Consider the following 19,651-nt stretch of genomic DNA (forward strand, 5'->3'; position numbering starts at 1 on the left):
GTCATGGAGCAGCCATATCAACCAACCTTGAACTACCAATACCTACATGAAAGAAAGACAAAAGAAAATTCTGTCTTCCATAAGTCACTATTTGGGGGGTTTCTGACCCTTACGCTTGAACCTAACCCTGACTGATTCATACCTTAACTTAAACCTCGCCTGAACTTGTAGATCTGAGAGACAATCATTTCCTTATTGCTTAAGCCAGTCTGAGTTGTGTTGCAGTGATCTAATCCCAAAATTGACCTACGGTGACCGAGATAATCTTAAAGATGAAGAAGGTTGGAAGGCTTACACTACCTGCTTACACGATTTACTGTTAAGTTACAATAATTAAAACAGTGTGGTTTGGGCAAAGGATTGCTAAATAGACCAATGGAATACAGTACAGTCCAGAAATAGAGCCACACATATTTGGTTAATTCATTTATAACAAAGTACGAATACGATTCATAAGAAAAGTCTTCTCAACAAATGGTGCTAGAATAACTGGATATCTGCACAGAAAAAAAATTCACTGTCACCTCTACTATGTTGTTATGTGCCATACAGTCAATTCCAACTCATAGTCACCCTATAGGACAGAGTATAACTGTCCCATAGGGTTTCCAATGCTGTGATCTTTACACAAGTATTGTCAGGTCTTTCCTCCCACAGAGCTGCTGGTGGGTTTGAACTACTGACCTTTTGGTTAGCAGCCAAGTACTTAGCCATTGCACCACCAGGGCTCTCACCTCTACTATACATCCCACAAAAAAAAAAAAAAGAACTAATATGAGATGGATTATGGAACTAAATGTAAAAGCTAAAACTATAAAGCTTACAGAAAAAACACACAGGGTAATATCCTCATGATCTTGACATATGGAAAGATACTTTAGATAGAATAAAAAAGGCATTAATCGTAAAATTATTGAGAAATTAAACTTCATCAAAATTAAAAACTTTTGTTCACCGAAAGACACTCAAGAAAAGGAAAAGACAAGTCACAGACTGGAAGAAAATACTGCAATATGTATACCTGACAAAGGACTTGTTTCCACAAAACAGAACGACCATGTACGAACCAATAATAAAAAGGCAAATAACCCAGTAAAAACAAAAAATGTGCAAAACACTTGAAAGGATACCTCACAAAAGAACATATATGAATGGCCAATAAACATATGAAAAGTCAAAGATACAATTACCCTATGATCTAGCAATTCTGTGTATTTACCCAAAAGGAAAAAAAGCAGTATCAGAATGAACTAGAAACAGCCCAAATGTCCGTCAACAAAAGAGTGGACACACAAACTATAGTGTATTCGTTCAATGGAATGCTGCTCAGCAATAGAAAGGAACAAACCACTAACATACACAACATCATGGATGAATCTCAGAAACATTAAGTTTTCAAAAGAAGCCAGACATTATTCTGGTAGGCAGAATAATGGTCTCCCCAAAAATATCCAGGTCATAATCCCTGGAACCTGTGTGAATATGTTACCTTAGGCGGCAAAAAGGACTTTACAGATGTGATTAAGGTTGTTGTTGTTACTTAGTTGCTGTTGAGTCTGACTCATGGTGACTCCCTGTGCGCAGAGTAGAACTCCCCTGGAGACTTTTCAAGACTGTGACCTTTTGGAAGCAGATGGCTAGCCCTGTCTTCCAAGGTGCCTCTGGGTGGGTTTGAACCACCAATTTTTCTGCTATTCATCAAACGCTTAGCTATTTACGCCACCCGGGGACTCAAATGTGATTAAGGTTAAGGACCTTGAAATAGACCGAGTCTCCTAGGCTATCCAGGTGGGCCCAGTCTAATCACATGAGTCCTTAAAAGTAGAAAACCTTACTTGGCAATGCTCAGAGGAAGATGTGACTATGAAAGAAGTGTCAGAGAGATGCAACGTTGCTGACTTTAAAGACGGAAGAAGGGGGCCACAAGCCAAGGAATGCGAGGAACCTCTAGAAATCGGAAAAGGCAAAGAAACAACCCTCCCTTAAAAAAAAAACCATTGTGCTATGGAGTCAATTCCAACTCTTACTGACCCTACAGGACAGGGTAGAACTGCCCCATAAATTTCCAAGAAGTGGCTGGTAGATTCGAACTACCAACCTTTTGGTTAGCATCCATAGCTCTTAACCACTAAGCCGCCAGGGCACCCTAAACCAAAAAAAAAAAAAAAAACCAAACCTCTTGAGCCTCCAAAAAGGAGCACAGCCCCGCCAACACCTTGATTTGAACGGTGAGACCCATGTCAGAATTTTGACTACAGATCTGTAAGATAATAAATTTGTGTTGTTTTAAGACACCAAGTTTGTAGTTATTTGTTATAGCAGCAAATAGAAAACCGATACAAATGCATACTGGATGATTCCACTTATTTGAAGTCCTAAAACTGGTAAAACTCATCTGTGGACCCACAGGTCAGATTAATGGCTACTTCTAGGGAGAGGCACACCCCCATTGGGCAGGAGCACAGGGGAACTTTCAGGGCTTATGGAAATGTTCTGTATCTTGATTTGGGTAAGGGATACATGGGTATATACATTTGTCAAACTAATTGAACTGTATGCTTAATATTTATGCACTCTGTTGTATTTACTTGATAATATTGTTTCAAGCAAGAGCAGCTAAGCAGTTTGCCTTCCCTATGAATGAGGATCTTTTATTCATAAGCTCTATTCTATTTCTCTTTTCAAGAGCAAGCACACCGTTCTTAAAACTCAACAACAGAAAGACAAATGACCCAGTTAAAAAATAGGCAAAGGACATGAATAGACATTTTTCCAAAGGAGATATACAAGTGGCCAATAAGCACACTAACAGATGTTCAACATCACTAGTCATCAGGGAAAATGTAAATCAAAACCACAATGAGATACACTTCACACCCACAAAGATACTGTACTCAGAACAAAAAAAGAAAAGAAAAACAACTCTTGGCAAGGGTGTGGAGAGACGGGAACCCTCATACATTGCTGGTGGGACCATAAAATGTGGCAGCCACTGTGGACAACAGTTTGGCAGTTCCTCAAAAAATGAAATATAGAATTACCATATGGTCCAGCAATTCTACCTCTAGCTGTATACTCAAGAGAATTAAAACTGTAAGTTCACCCAAAAAACGTGTACACAAATGCTCATATTTGGGAAACAACCCAAATATTCATTAACTGCTGAATGGATAAACAAAATGTAGTGTATCCATTCAATAGAATATTATTCTACCATAAAAAGGAATGAAGTACTGATACATGCTAAAACACATACAAGCTTTGAAAACATATTGCAAACTCCATTTATATAAAATGTGCAGGACAGACAGATCTATAGAGACAGAAAACGAATGAGTGGTGGCCAGACCCTGGGGAAAGGAGAGTACAGGTGTGACTACTAACAGGTATGGAGTTTCTTCTGGGGTGAAAACATGCCTTGGAATTTAGATACAGTGGCGGTTGGCGGTTGCACAACAATGTGCTATACTAAGAACTACTGAATTGTATACTTTATAACGGCTAAAGAGGTGAATTTTATGTTATGTGAATCTTATCTCAAGTTAAAAAGAAAAAAAAAAAAAAGAGCACACACTATCACTTCCAGACCCACAGAATCACCATCTTCAAGCCAAAATACCACTACCTTAACCATCCTGGCATTTCTGTGGCAAACAAGTGTCCCTTGCACAGCGTGCAGGAGTGAAGAGAAGCAGCCCTGGTGCCTGACATGTACCAGGGACTTTACATCCTCTCATTCTGTCCTCATGACTACCCCATGAGGTCAACAGTAGACTCTCCATTTAACAAATGAGGAAACTGAGGTTTAAAAACAATAGTCCGTGTCTTAGTCGTCTAGTGGATGAGTTTATCAAAGACAAACTTATTCTCTCACAGTCTAGGAAGCTAGAAGTCCAAATTCAGGGCAACAGCTCCGGGGAAGACTTTCTCAATCTTTTGGCTCTGAAGGAAGGTCCTTGTCATCAATCTCCTGGTCTAGGAGCTTCTCCATGCAGGGACCTTAGGTCCAAAGGATATGCTCGGCTCCAAACACTGTTTTCCTGGTGGTATGAGGTCCCACCTGTCTCTCTGCTTGATTCTCTCTTTTATATCTCAAAAGAGATTGGCTTAAAACACAATCTAAGCATGTAGATTGAGTCTTGCCTCATTAACATAACTGCCACTAATTCCATCTCATTATTATCATAGAGACAGGATTTACAACACATAGGAAAATTGTATCAGATGACAAAATGGTGGACAGTCACATAATACTGGGAATCATGGCCTAGCCAAATTGAAACATATTTTTGAAGGACACAATTCAGTACACGACAGTCCGCCATACATTACCCAGCTAAGAGGAGACAGGGCTTTGCTCTATGTCTGCCTGACTCCCCAAGTTTGTTCCCTTTCCACAACCCCAAGTTACTTCCCTCTGACTGCTTAGCATTCCTGCCCCTGGCACTGTGCCTGCTTCCAAGCAGGGACCACCTGTGATTTATAAGAAACAAGGGGATGAATCTCAGCAGAATATTCCAGAGTTAAGGTCCCTCCGTGTAGAAGGCTCAGCTGAGATTCTGAAAGCTGAGTAAATGGAGTCATAGCAAAGAAGCCAAGGTCCTCTTTAAGAAAGAAAAATATCTCAATGTGATTTTTTTTACAGCTTTATCTTAACATAATTGACATTATAAAATACATAAATTTAAAGTATACAATTTCATAAATTTTGACATATGGTCACACACATGAATCTACCCATCCCCTCCCCGACACAGGTTTCTTCGTGCCCAATTGTAATCCCTCCTTCCCCCATGAATATCCCCTCCCCATTCCCAGGCAATCACTGACCGATTTTCTGTCACTATAGATTAGTTTGTATTTTCTAGAATTTTACATAAATGGAATCATACAGGACATACTCTCCTTCTGTCTGGTTCCTTTCACAGTGTATAATTATTTTGAGATTCATGCATGTTGTTCCATGCATCAGTAGTTCATTCCTGTTTGTTGTTGAATGATATTCCATTGCATAGATATGCCAGCATCGGATTATCCGTTCGCCTGTTGATGGACATTTGGGTTGTTTCCAGTTTTGAGCTATTACAAAGACAGTTGTTAGGAATATTCACTTACAAGTCATTGCGTGGACATATGCTTTTGTTTCTCTTGGGTACATACCTAAGAGTAGAAAGGCTCAATCATAGAGTACACTTGTGTTTAACTTCTAACTCCCAAAGAAAAACAAAGCACTTTAATGTGATTTTAAACTGAAACATTCCACAACAGGTCTGGGGCAGCACTGAAACAGAAGTTTCCCTGCAGCCAGGTTCTACAACTTTCTGCTGCCACCATCTGGGGAGCAGAAAGAGGAGAGAGATTTTCCCAGAAGTCCACTCCCAGGGATCAGGCTTTGTCCCGTGTTCTCTGCTCTCTCCGGCATTGTAGCCCATCCCTTCCCCATACCTACTGCCTTCAAAGAACGTTTAACTAACTTAGCTATAGGTGAGGAACATCTGAGGAATTCAAACCACAAACATAACTTCACAGGGAGGAAGGGGAACGTGAGCCTATACCTATTCCACAGCCCTATGTGACATCCTAATGTCACAGAGGAAAAAAAGAATTTCAAATGCTAGAAATGAATTAGCATTCTCTTTGCACTCCAAACCAGCTATGCAAATTGTGAAATGTGTCACAGTTACTTTTGTTCCCTAGTGCCTGGCGCATGGTAAGCACTTAATATGCATTTGTTGAACGAATGAGTGAACGAATGAATACCCTGCACATGGAAACTTTCTCAGCCTCAGTTTCCTTAGGTATAAGATTAGAAAAGCGACCTGACTTCTTCAGCTTTGGGAACATTTAATTAAAATGTAAGCGTATTTTATAAGCTGTTAAGTGTTTTACAAATGTAAAACAAATGTTACTTTGGCAAATTTATTTACGAATGTATGAGCAAATAAAAAGAGTGACACAATATGGCTTTGTTTTTGCACTGTCTTCCAAAAACTCACATCTGTTTCATACATTTAGCTCTACATTATTACTGGGTTAAGCAATAGCAAATTTTTACCAAACCTAGTAAACCAAGAAGCTGAGACACAGAAAGGTTGAGTTTCCAAAGATCACCCAGAGTGTCATTTTTCTGGCAAATTTGAATCTGAGGGTAAGTCCATTTTCCTCATTCTCTCCAGGTTTCCAGCTGCACTTCTCTGCTCTCTCATGCGTCTCCGACACTCCTAAGTGAAGAGACTGGCTTTGTAATTATATGTGGAAATCGAATGCAATTTCTCCCTTGCACTGCAGCAGATGGTTAACTCCTGTGCTTGGTTATTTTATAAATGCTGTTAGTTAACCCTTGCAAAATTGTTTTGCAGATAAAGACAAACTAGTTCAAATACATAGCCTAATATCGTTAAAGTACAATAAAACTAACTTAGTCTATTAATGCACAAGTTAAATCCACCACCCCCAATAACAACAACAAAAAAGAGATATGAAGAGCCCTAAAACTCTTCAGAATGGACCAAATTCCCCCTGGACCCTCGCTTGTCCTTCTCTGTCCCCACCTGTACGGTGCCTCATCCTCACTAAGGAGCGGGCACTCCACTGCCCATTTTAGATGGACATCTGATTTGGTTTGGGGTTGGGGTTGAGTTGGGAATGGAGGACATTCCTATGTGTGTGAAGCAGTAAGTCATGGCTTCCTGAGGGCTAGACAGTGCATACTCCATCTTCCAAAATCCCACAGCACTGTTTTGTGCGTTCCAATGGGATTATGTCATGAGTCCCTGTGTTTTAGCCAAGGTGCTCACGCAAGTAGGAACACATAAATGGACAAACACCTAAGCCAGGCTGTCATACAATGGCCTTGTGTATGTGGAGAGACAAATGCAAAATTCCCTTCTGAGAGCACCCTTCACCAGGGTGTTCTGTAGGGAAAACTTCTAGATGAAAACTTCACACTAACTACAGTGAAATGCAGGTAAGGCAATGATATGTTTTGATAACAAAAAACAGATCAGCTACAGGGATTCCCAGGGCTGTGGAAGCAACAGCCCTCATTGCCCTGCCTCATTCTGCTCCAAGTTGGAGAGACAAACTCACTGTAACGCTACTCCCATCTCTCCCTCAACGGTGCTTTCATCCTCTTGAAATACTTGCCAAAACGATGACCTTTTAAGAAGAAAGTTTAGTCTAACTTAATAACTATTTTTTACCAGTAAATTTTCTTATGTGCTAAATATATAGATAACAAAATATTTGCCATTTCTACAATCTCCACATGTACAGGTCAGTGACATTAACACGTACAGTTCAGTGACACGGTCATTAAAGTTGTTCAACCACCACCCTTAACTGTTCCCAAATTTTCACATCATCCTTAACAGAAGCTTGGTGTCCCCTAAGCTTTGTGCCTTCCTTTCCCTCTCCCTCCACCCACTCCTGGTAACCAATCACAAACTTTAGTCTCTATACACTTGCCTGTTCTAGACATTTCATATAAGTGGGGTCATACAGTATTTGTCCTTTTGTGATTCAATTATTCCATTTGGTATGTTGTTTTCAAGGTTCATCCACGTTGTAGCACGTATCAGGATTTGATTTCCTTAATAAAGTTTTTAACATTAAGAATTTGGGTGACTTTGTATGAAAAAGAAACAAGGAGATTAAGCTCATATTGTCAGCATAGTAGAAAAGTTTATCTGTCAATAAAAGCTCATATTGTAAGTAAAGTAGGAAGAGTAATATAATATGTTACATGGAAAACAAATCAGTGTGAACACAGAAGCTTTAAGCTCTCTTATTAAACGTGGTCCAGCATTAGCAGCTGTTGTTTGGATCATCTCCAATACCTAGGAGTTTCACTAGCACTAGGATTTTGTTCTCTAATTTCACTAAATGGAAGAAGGACTCCTTGGAGGATATTGGATTGAATGTCTTAGGGAAGGGAAAAAAAATCATCTTCGAGTCTGGACTGCCCTGTTCTTCCCAAAAATCAAAGATGCTTTAAAAGATGTCTGGAGTAAAGTCCAACTCAGAATGGGCTCCCAAAGGCCTTGTAATGAAAATTTAAGTTCCACCATCGCAGTTACTGTTTAAATCAGTGGTGCCCAAACTTTAGTGAGCATCAGAGTAACCTGGAGGACTTGTTAAAACGCAGATCACTGGATCCCAACCCCAGGGCTTCTGATTCATTAGGCCTGGGCGACGGCTTGAAAGTCCGCATTTCTAATGGGTTCCCAGGTGAGGCTGCTGCTGCCAGTCCAGAACCACACTCAGAGAACCATTGATATAAATCACTCTCTTAATTGGAACTCATTAAACCAAACCTCTGAGTCCATGGGTTCATTAATATACTCAAAAAAAGTCAATATAAAATGTACAAAAATGTAGTTGTAAAAATCATCATTACATTTATTAGTATGGATGAGCTTTTGTATCTCCTTTTAAGTACATGATGGTTTATAAAGCAGAGTTCTTTTAAAATCTGTTTGAACAGTAAAGAGTATACACACAAAAATATCACAGGTTAAAGAAACAACTCCAGGAAAAGTAGGAACTGTACCAAAAGCAGGAAAAACTAACACCAGCTGTACACTTAACAACAAGGTAGAAAGGGGTCCAATTGTCAATCAGCACCAATGATGCATAATAAACAATCCAATCCATTGTGTTCCAAAATAATAAACTAGCCAAATGACCCAAAGAAGAGATTTAACTCAGTCCCTCATCTCCTAGAGGAGAAAACTTCTAAATGTTTCATTGTAATGAGATTCTCATCAGACAGAGATATGTTTTCAATTAAAATAGCAAACAAGGGCAATATATTATAATGGCAAGACAATGAGTTTGGCAGTATCAGCCACATGAAACCTAAGCCTACATAATTTTAAGGAAGACCCCAAGTTTCAACAAACTAAAATTCATGAGAAAATCAGAGACTTAAAATCTCCATTGATAAAACAAGGTGCAACTTTAGTATAAAAAGAGCTCAGCTCACAACTCCGGTTTGCATTACCTTGAACTATAAAGACAAACTGAGGTTTCAACCAAGAAGCAATCAGCTGATAACACAGATCTCGAAACCATGGGAGGTCTAAGTTTTTTATTTTTTTAATTAACCTTTAGAATCTAGTAAGACTAATGCAACTTAGAAAAAAGCAGAAATAGAAGAGGTCAAATTACTGTAACTAGATAGATTACTCTAAGAAGGTGAACAAATAAGAGTAAGAATGAGAACAGAATAACAATAAGAGCATGGATCCATACAAAGGCTAGTGTGTGAATGTTTATAGCAGTTTTATCCATAATAACTAAAAACTGGGAACTTACTAAATACTCATCAACAAGGAAATATACAAATTGTGGTCCATCCATCCTATGGAATACTCAGCAATACAAAGAAATGAAGTGTTGGTGCATTGATGAATCTCAAACATACTATGTTAAGTGAAAGAAGTCAGACATAAAAGAATACCCACTGAATGATCTTTGTGCTATTTGGTATGTGCTGAGCAGTTCTTCAGGTGCTTGAAACATTTATGAGCAGCTGGTCTATTAAGCTGGTGACATTAATCTAATGTTTAGAAAAATTTGATATTTACAGATGATTCACACAACTACTAAATAAAACATTTAAAATTTTGACAAATTAAATTCCCCCATGCATTTCAATGTTGAAATGCATGGGGGAATTTAATTTGTCAAAATTTTAAATGTTTTATTTAGTAGTTGTGTGAATCATCTGTAAATATTTAAAGGAATGTAAATTTTAGTGATTGAAGGGATGCTAACGGTTCAAAAGAACAATACATTGTTACACTAAATAAAGCATGATATAAGGGGGTGTTCCTCGCTCGCACAAAGCCTCCTAGGCATTTAATAACGCATCAACATATATCATCATGCATGAGTACAAGCTCACCTGCAGTTTTCCTCAGCATAAGCACACGCATATGGCAGAGCTGTAGTCAGTGTGTGTAGACCATCTTCTGTTCTACATTTTCCACTTAACAATATTTCACATATACAACTTGACCTGTAGAAATAGCCCACACTGATAAGGTATTTATAACGTACCATAGTTTGGTGGGCTCTTCCTTCATTGTTGGGGCTTGTAATAGATTGAATTGTGTCCCCCCAAAATTTATGTAATTGAGAGCGTGAACTTGTTTGGAAGTAAGGTATTTGAAGATGTTATCAGTTAACATGAGATCATACTGGAGTAGAGTAGGGAGGGTCCTAATCCCATCTGAGTGGTGTCCTTTTTAAAAAAGGAGAAGGGGCACGGAGATGGAGGAAAACTCTGACGTGTCCATGAAATTATTCTGCATCTAAAAGCCAAGGAACACCTGGGCTACCAGAAGCTGGGAAAGAAAGGATTTCCCGAGGGCCTTTGGAAAAAACATGGCCCCACAGACACCCTGAATTCAGACCACTAGCTCCAGAAGTGTGTGACAATAAATCTCTGTTGTTCTACTGAGAAAAACAAGGTTATGGAAGCTCCATAGACACATCAAACTCCCTGAGGAACCAAATTACTGGGCTGAAGGCTGTGGGGACCATGGTCTCTGAGAACATCTACCTCAACTGGCATAACATAATTTATAAAGAAAATGTTCTACATTCTACTTTGGTGAGTGGCATGTGGGGTCTTAAAAACTTGTAACCAGCCATCTTAGATACCCCACTGGTGTCACCCCGTCTGAAGCAAGGGAGGATGAAGAAAACCAAAAACACAAGGGAAAGATTAGGCCAAAAGACTAATGGATCAGAACTACCACAGCCTCCACCAGACTGAGTCCAGCACATCTAGATGGTGCCAGGTTACCACCACTGACTGCCCTGACAGCGATCCCAATAGAGGGTCCCAGACAGAGCTGGAGAAAAATGTAGAACAAAATTCTAACTAAAAAAAAAAAAGACCAGACTTACTTGTCTACCAGAGACTGGAGAAACATTGAGAGAATGGCCCCAGGACATCCTTGTAGCTCAGTAATAAAGTCACTCCTGAGGTTCACACTTCAGCCAAAGATTAGACAGGCCCATAAAACAAAAGACTAAATGCACACAATAGCCCAGGGGCAATGACAAGAAGGCAAGAGGGGGCAGGAAAGCTGCTAATGGGGAACCCAAGGTCGAGAAGGGGAGAGTATTGACATGTCACGGTGTTGGCAACCAATGTAACAAAATAATATGTGTATTAATTGTTTAATGAGAAGCTAGGTTGCTCTGTGAACCTTTATCTAAAATACAATAAAAAAAATTTTGGGAAGTAAAAAAAAAAAAAAGGCTGTTATTTAAAGCCACCCACTTTGTGTCTCTTTGTCACAGAAGTCCTAAGAAACTAATATGGAGCTTAAATTAATAATCACTGGAGATTATTGTTGGAGTCCTGGTGGTGCAGTGGTTAAGCGCCTGGCTCCTAACCAAAAGGTCGCCAGTTCAAATCCACAAGCCACTCCTTGGAAATTGTATGAGGCAGTTCTACTCTGTCCTATAGGGCCACTATGAGATGGAATTGACTTGACGGCAATGGGTTTTTTTTTTTTTTTTTTTTTTGGTGGAGACCAGCGTTACCAACCATTTCTTTCTTACCATGTCAGTGAACATGGTATACTAGCAACACCCAGACTCAGAGAAGAATCCCAGCTCCACGCTCTGGTAGCCATGTGATCTTGAGCAAACCAACTTTTCTGTGTTTTGGATTCCTCACTTGACCCAGGGTTATAAATAAACAAAAAAAACCTTTGCCAGCAAGTCAATTCTGACTCATAGCGATCCTATAGGACAGAGTAGAACTGCCCCCACAGGGTTTCCAAAGCTATAAATCTTTACAGGAGCAGGCTGGTGGGTTCCAACAACTGACCATTTGGTTTGCAGCCAAGTGCTTAACCACTGCACCACTAGGTCTCCTCAGGGTTTTAAAAAAAAACAAACCAAATGCCCCATAGTCGACCCAATTCCAACTCAAAGGAGATGATTAAAATAAGATACACCTGCGGTGCCTGGCACATAGTTCCAGTTGCCATCAAGTCATTTCTGACTCATGGTGGTCTCATGTGTTACACAAAGTACAGCTGTGCTCCATATGGTTTTCATGGCAGAAAACGTGGCAGGTTTTTAAGGCAGTTTGCCAGGTGTCTCTTCAGAGGCACCCTAGATGTAATACATATTTTTCTGATGTCATTCACTCTCACTGATTATGTTATTTAGGGCATCTAAGCCTTTCAAGCTTTCGGTGTAATGTCAACAGATTTACCTTTTTTGGACCTGATAACTTTTTTCATATTGTAGATGTAATCACCACTAATTTTCTTCTTTGAGAGTTGACTCAAGCTTACATTCTTCACCCTTCCCAAACAGTATTTTCCCCAATTTTGTTACTCCTAGGCTTCATGTCTCTGCTGCTATCAAGGGTCTTCCTGCAGCCTTCTGATCATTTGTGCTGCCTTTTCTCTCCTCCAATTTGATATATGTCTTTACAATCTTTCGGCTTTGGCATACACTGGCGTATATATTTTAAATGGGCAGTCAAGAAATCAAATGACACATTGCATTGGGCAAATCTGCTGCAAAAAAAAAAAGACCTCTTTAAAGAATTAAAAAGCAAAGATGTTATTTTGGGGACTAAGGTGCACCCAACCCAAGCCATGGTATTTTCAGTTGCCTCGTATGCACGCGAAAGCTGGACAATGAATAAGGAAGACTGAAGAAGAACTGACGCCTTTGGATTATGATGCTGATGAAGAATTTTGAATATACCGTGGACTGCCAGAAGAAGGAGCAAGTCTGTCTTAGAAGACATACAGCCAGAGTGCTCCTTGGAAGCGAAGATGGTGAGACTTTGTCTCACGTACTTTCGAAATGTTATTAGGAGGTACCAGTCCCTGGAGAAGGACATCATGCTTGCTGTCTTAGATATCTAGTGCTGCTGAAACAGAAATACCACAAGTAAATGGCTTCAACGAACAGAATTTGTTCTCTCACAGTCTAGGAGGCTAGAAGTCTGAGCCCAGAGCACTAGCTCCAAGGAAAGGCTCTCTCTCTCCATTGGCTCTGGAGGAAGGTCCCTGTCATCAATCTTCCTTTGGTCTAGGAGCTTCTCAACACCAGGGACCCCAGGTCCAAAGCACACATTCTGCTCCTGGTGCTACTTTCTTGGAGGTCCCCCATCCCTCTGCTCGCTTCCCTTTTTTATATCTCAAAAGAGATTGACTTAAGACAAAACTTAATCTTGTAGATTGAGTCCTGCATCATTATCATAACTGCTGCTAATCCCACCTCTTTAACATCACAGAGGTAGGACTTACAATACACAGGAAAATCACATCAGATGACAAAATGGTGGACAATCACATAATGCTGGGAATTATGGCCTAGCCAAGTTGACACATATTTTGGGAGACACAATTCAATCCATGACTTGGTAAGTAGAGGGTTAGTGAAAAAGGGGAAAAGATGTATTGACACAGTGGCTGCAACAATGGGTTCAAACATACCAATGATTGTGAGAATGGCGTAGGACCAGGCAAGTGTTTCATTCTGTTGTACATGGGGTCACTATGAGCTGAAGCCAATTGAACTCAAGGACACCTGACAGTAACAACATACCTTATAAACTGCTTGTTACCTGTAACTAAGGTCCCCAGGTGACCCGAACAATTTGCACTTGACTGATAACCTAAAGGAGGGCAGTTTGAGCCCCTTCCCAATCACACTGTGAAAGAAAAGCCCTGGCAACGTGCTCCCTTTAAGATTACAGACAAGAAAACCCTGTGGAGACAGTTCTACTCTGTAATACATGGGGCTGCGATAAGTCGAAATCGACTTGATGGCGACTAACAACAGTAGCAATAACTGTCACTATATAAAGTTTCCATGACTTTAAATATTCCTTCTTATCATTTTAATGAATGTATGGGTCAATGGCAATTTAATCAGTTTCCCATTTTTGAACTTTTAGATTGTCTTCATTTTTTCACTATTATAAACAATACTTTGAAGAATATTCTAAAAGCCGTATCTTTAGCCGTACCCATAATTGTTTCCTCAGAATAAATCCATAGATGTTAAATCACTGGGCCAGAGAAAACAAAAAATTCTAAGTCTTTTAATACGTAGTTTCAACATTACCTGCACACAGACTGTACCAAACTAAGACATAGCTTTCTGCAGAAACATAGGCAATATTATCACATCAGTCAATTTTGTTTCGACGCTGTTCTATCAGCCCAAACTTCAGAAATATTAATATTGTAAACTGTTTTCCTAAATTGAAAAATTATAAATAAAAAGATACGAGCTCACGTTTTAGCAATCTGGTGCAGAAGAAGTAACCATTCTCTGGAATGTTACCTTCATTAAACCAGGGCCCTCCCAGGGCAGCTTACAATGTGGTGCCTGTTTCCTAAGAGCACATTTGTTTGATTTTGAGATCAGAATGCACAGAGAGAGCTCCATGTGCCTAGGGGCATTCCCATCCTCTCCTGCGCTCTGATTTGCCATAGTAAGGCCGACAAAGCACTTTGTTTTCAGCTGCGAGGGTCTGGGCTCTGCATAGCTATACCATGCCTTTTAGATTAAATCTGATTTCTTCCTTCAAATAGGTGCTTTATTCTTATAGCCAACAGTGCACAGAGTTCAAAGAAAGAAGATCAGGTATTATAATGTTTATTAATGTTTTAAAAGTACGTGCCCATCTGTTCTGAGTCTGAAAGAAATCCAAGTAGGCTTCCAGAATGTCAGGCACAGTGAGTCAATCAATTAATTAACCATTGTTGAGTGCCAACAGTGAGTAAGGCAGTAGAAATAATCAAAATCAGGCAGGAATCAAAAATACCTTTGCAATTATTCTACTGCCCTGTAGTTTTGGCTGCTTTTCCTGGGATATTGGATGAATGTTTAAGCTTGCGTTTTATTTCCTAGAGGCTCATTTTCTTTTAACATGGAATAAGAAGACCACTATAGCTATTTTTTATAGCTATGTTTTTAAAGTATCCTGTTTTTCCTCAAAAGATGTGTTTTAAAACTGAGGAAATTGAGCATCTTACCATATGAGTATTGGCCTTATGCGTTTCCTCTTTTGTGAAATGTTGCTTTATACCTTTGCCTCATTTTCTGTATGGTTGTTGTCCTTTCCTTATTGGTTTGCAGAATTTCTTCAGGTATTCTCAATGCAGCGTTTTTGTTTGTTATCTGATCTATCTTCTTTCAGTATGTAGGCTACCTTTTCTCCTTCTGTAACATGTCTTTCCATGAACAGAAATTTTTAATCACACTTCTTTTTTGCAGAGGGCTTTTTTTTATGTTAAATGTTTAAGAAACATTCCCTACCCTCAATATCAGAAGAAATTCAACCAAATTATCTTCTGAAAGTTTTCAAGTTTTGCTTTCTACTTTGAGACTTTAGTCCTTCTGGAGTTGATTTGCATGCCTGATGAGAGATAAGAAGCTGATTTACATTACATATGGATAATCCTTTTTTTCCAGCTCCATTTATTGAAGTCCTCATAAATAACCCAGGAAACGCAGATCAGGACCACAATGAGATATCAATTTACAGCCATTCAATTGGCAAAAATGAAGAAGTCTGGCAATACCAAGTGCTAGAGAGGACAGATCAATAAGCTGGCTTCTACATTGCTGGTGAGAGTATAAATTGCTACAACTGCTTTGAAAACAGTCTGACGTTGTCTTGCAAAGTCGAATATTCACACACCCTGTAAAGGACACAATAGCCCTGGTCGTGAAATGGTTAAGCACTTGGCTGCTAACCGAAAGGCGGGCAGTTCAAACCCACCAGCTGCTCCAAGGGAGAAAGATGTGGCACTCTGCTCCCGTACAGCCTTGGAAACCCTATGGAGCAGTTCTACTCTGTCCTATAGGTGCTTATGAGTTGGAATCAACTTGACAGCAATAGGTTTGGTAGTTTCCTTTTTTTTTTTTTTTACAAAGGACCCAGTAATTCCATTCCTAGGCCTATACTGAGGAAGATCCTGGCACATGCCCACCAAGGTGGAAAGCCATGTGTGACATGTCCATCATAGCACTCTTCAGTACAGCAAGAAATATAAAACCCTAAACACCAGCGTGCAGAAGGCCAGATCAAGAAATTAGGGTGTTAAAAAAAAAGAAATTATGTAGACATAGAATGGAATACTATACAGCGGTGAAAATGAATGAATCACAGCCACTGACAACAGTATGAATATCTCTCAGTAATAAAAAAAAACTAAGTGGGGGAAAAATGTCCCAGGATGCTATATCCAGCATGATATCCTTTCTACGAAAGTCTTAAAAATTTAAAATTAAGCATTATATTGCTTACATGCATGATTTGTTGATGTTGTGTGCTGTCAAGTTGATTCTCACTCATTGCGACCCCCTGTGTTACAGAATAGAATTGCACCATAGGGTTTCTAGATTGTAATCTTTACGGGAGCAGATCATCAGGGCTTTCTCCTGTGGAGCTGCTGGGTGTATTCAAACGGCCACCTTTCGGCTAGCAGCCCAGCAGTTAACTGCTGTACCACCGGGGCTCCTTTACATGCATATATGTGTGTGTTAAAGCTATATTTGAAATCAACAAGGAGTAAAAACACAAAATTCTGGCGGGAGGATCAGGTGGAAGTAGGGTAGGGTAGGAACAATAGGTGTAAGTTACTTCTACTGTGTTAGTTTTCCAGTTGGTAGTGGGTTCACAGGTGCTCATTATATTGTTAATAAATAAGCACCTAAGTAGGTAAAATAAGAGAGCCAAGCATGGACCAATGACAAGAGTGGGACATGAACCGAGGATGAGGAAGACCACAACTCAGTGCATCTGAGGTCCACTGAAAATCAAGTTGGGGGAGAAAATCGGCACAGGTCCTTTGAGAACTGAGCTGTCCTAAGTGGGAGGAGGGAGCCCTGGTGGTGCAATAGTTAAGCACTCAGTTGCTAACCAAAAGGTTGGTGGGTCAAAATCACCAGCTGCTCCGTGGGAGGAAATGTGGCAATCTGCTCCCGTAAAGACTACTGCCTTGGAAACCCTAAGGGGTAGTTCTACTCTGTCTTTAGGGTTGCTATGAGCCGGAATTGACTCGATGGCAACAGGTTTGGTTTTGTTTTTGGAAGATCTGTCTGAGGTGATGATGCTTAAAAAACGAAGAGCAAAAAAGCTATTTGGCATAAGTCACAGGTATTAATAAATCAAAGCTCCCAACCTTAAAAATTTTTCACCAGATTCTGATTAGAAAGTGTAGTCAAGAAATATGCAGCCTACCTAAATTCTGGGTTCTTTCACGTCTGTTTGGATCATAGAAAAATAAAAAAATAAATTCTCTCGGGAGGGGCTGGATAGAAAGAGAAGGAAGCTGCTTAAGAACATCCTAAAGCCCGTTAGGGGGCATGGTAGTTCACTGGTAGAATTCTCGCCTTCCACGCAGGAGACCCAGAATTGATTACCAACCAATGCACCTCTTGCGTGGCCACCACCCATCTGTCACTGGAGGCTTGTGTGTTGCTATGATGCTGAACAGGTTTCAGTGAAGCTTCCAGACTAAGACAGAGTAAGAATAAAGGCCTGGCAAGCTACCTCTGAAAATCAACCAATGAAAACCCCATGGATCACAATGGTCCAATTCACAACTGATCATGGGGGTGGCACAGGACTGGGCAGCATTTCCTTCGGTTGTGCATGGGACCTCCATGAGTCAGGTGCCAACTCGACGGAAGCTAACAACAACATGGGATCTTTCATTACCATGAGGTCCCAGAGAAGCTCTGGGGAGCAGGGAGAAGGGATGCTAGTGAAGAATCAACAAAGAACTAGCAGACAGCCTCAAAATGCCAGCCTTTTTCCTAGTGGAGCTGGACTGGAGAACACAGTGGGGCCTCCTACTCTCACCCTACTCAGTTGAAAGCAAAGGCCCGTGGCAGCACTGAGAAGCTAGAGATGGTGTGCCTTTCCCCCAGGAGTCCCTTCCCTGGGGACCTATGACAAGAAGATTGGAAGCACAAGACCCATTACTCCAACACAGGCAGGTCCTACAGGAGACAGTTGAGTCATGCCATGGATGGCACGTGTGACTTTTGACACATCAACCCAGTGTTCTTCACCATCTCCCAGAGCTCCCCATTGGGACTGAGTCCCAGTTGTCCTCAGTGGTAACTTGCTCACTCATTAAGGCACTCTGAATTGCTTCCGTCCCTCCCATATTACTTCCCACTCCCCTCCTGGTGCTTCACTTGCACTGAAATCTTTTTTTTTCTAACTGTGATTTAGGTGAAAATTTACATAGCAAATTAGTTTCTCATGAAACAGTTAATACACAAATTGCTTTGTGACACTGGTTGCCTACCCCACAATATGTCAACACTCTCCCCTTCTCCACCCCAAGTTTCCTGTTTCCATTTGTACAGTTTTCCTGTCTATTCCTGCCTTCTTGTCTTTGCTTTTGGGCTGGTGTGCCCATTGGTCTCATATACATGATTGAACCATGAACCACATCCCTCGTGTGTGTCATTGCTCTGCAGGCCTGTCTGATCTCTGGCTAAAGGGTGAACCTGAGTTAAAAGGGTGCCGGTGGCCATACTCTTGGGGGTTTCTCTAGTTTCTGTCTGACCAGCAAACCTGGCCTTGTGTGTATGTGTGTGAATTTGGATTTTGTTCTACATTTTTCTCCTGCTCTGTCTGAGACTCTCTACTGTGATCCCTGCCAGAGTAGTTGGTGGTGGTAACCAGGCACCATCCAGTACATGCAATCAAGTCTTGATCTTTGGCTCTGCTTCTCGGATAACCCAGCTATAGTAGGTCAAATTGTGGCCCCCCAAAAGTTATGTTCACATCCTGACCCGCAGAACTTGTGAATGTGGCTTATTTGGAAAAGGGGTCTTTACAGATGTAATTAAGGATCTCAAGATGAGATCATGCTGGATTATGAGGCAGGATGTTATATGATTCCATTTATATGAAATGTCCAGAATAGGCAAATCCATAGAGACCATTGAGTGTGCTCGACGTACTGCCAGCTCCAACCGCCTCTGCAGAATGTCATACGTAAAATGAGAAGAACATCAGGCTCTTTGTTCATAGATGGAAGCATTCAGAACATGAAATGTCATATAAACCTCCCTTATAACTTAAATCCCCTCCCTTCTTCCAGGCAGTGATCCAATGTGTATTCTCAATTCCTTCTTTAGCATTTGCCAGCGTCTCAACGTCTTATTGCATAAAAAAAAAAAAAAAAGCCAATCTAAATTTTGCTCTTATATTTTTATTCAGGTTGAGTAATGCAGCTACCAGTATAGGCCAAAATTGGATTGACTATGAATAACACAGTAGAGAATAAAAAGCAAACATGTGCAGAAGGTTTGTCTCTGGAGAGAGAGGTACATGAGAACGTCAGGGTCTAATGCTGTGTTTCCCAGGGTTTCAGACATTTATGTACTCTCTTTATGAACTTTGTTGTATCCACTTACTATTTGTACTTTTTTAAAAAACAGCTTGAGGTATAACTTACCATACAGTTTACTCATTTAAGGTGTACAATTCAATGATTTTTAGTAGATTCATAGTTTTGCAGCTATCCCCGTAATCTAATTTTAGAAAAACTTTGTCCCTTCTCACAAAGAAACCCTTTACCTACTAGCAATTACTCCCTATTTCTCCCCAATCTGTCTT

Source organism: Elephas maximus, chromosome 14 (assembly GCF_024166365.1).
Source record: "Elephas maximus indicus isolate mEleMax1 chromosome 14, mEleMax1 primary haplotype, whole genome shotgun sequence".
NCBI classification, from domain to species: domain Eukaryota; kingdom Metazoa; phylum Chordata; class Mammalia; order Proboscidea; family Elephantidae; genus Elephas; species Elephas maximus.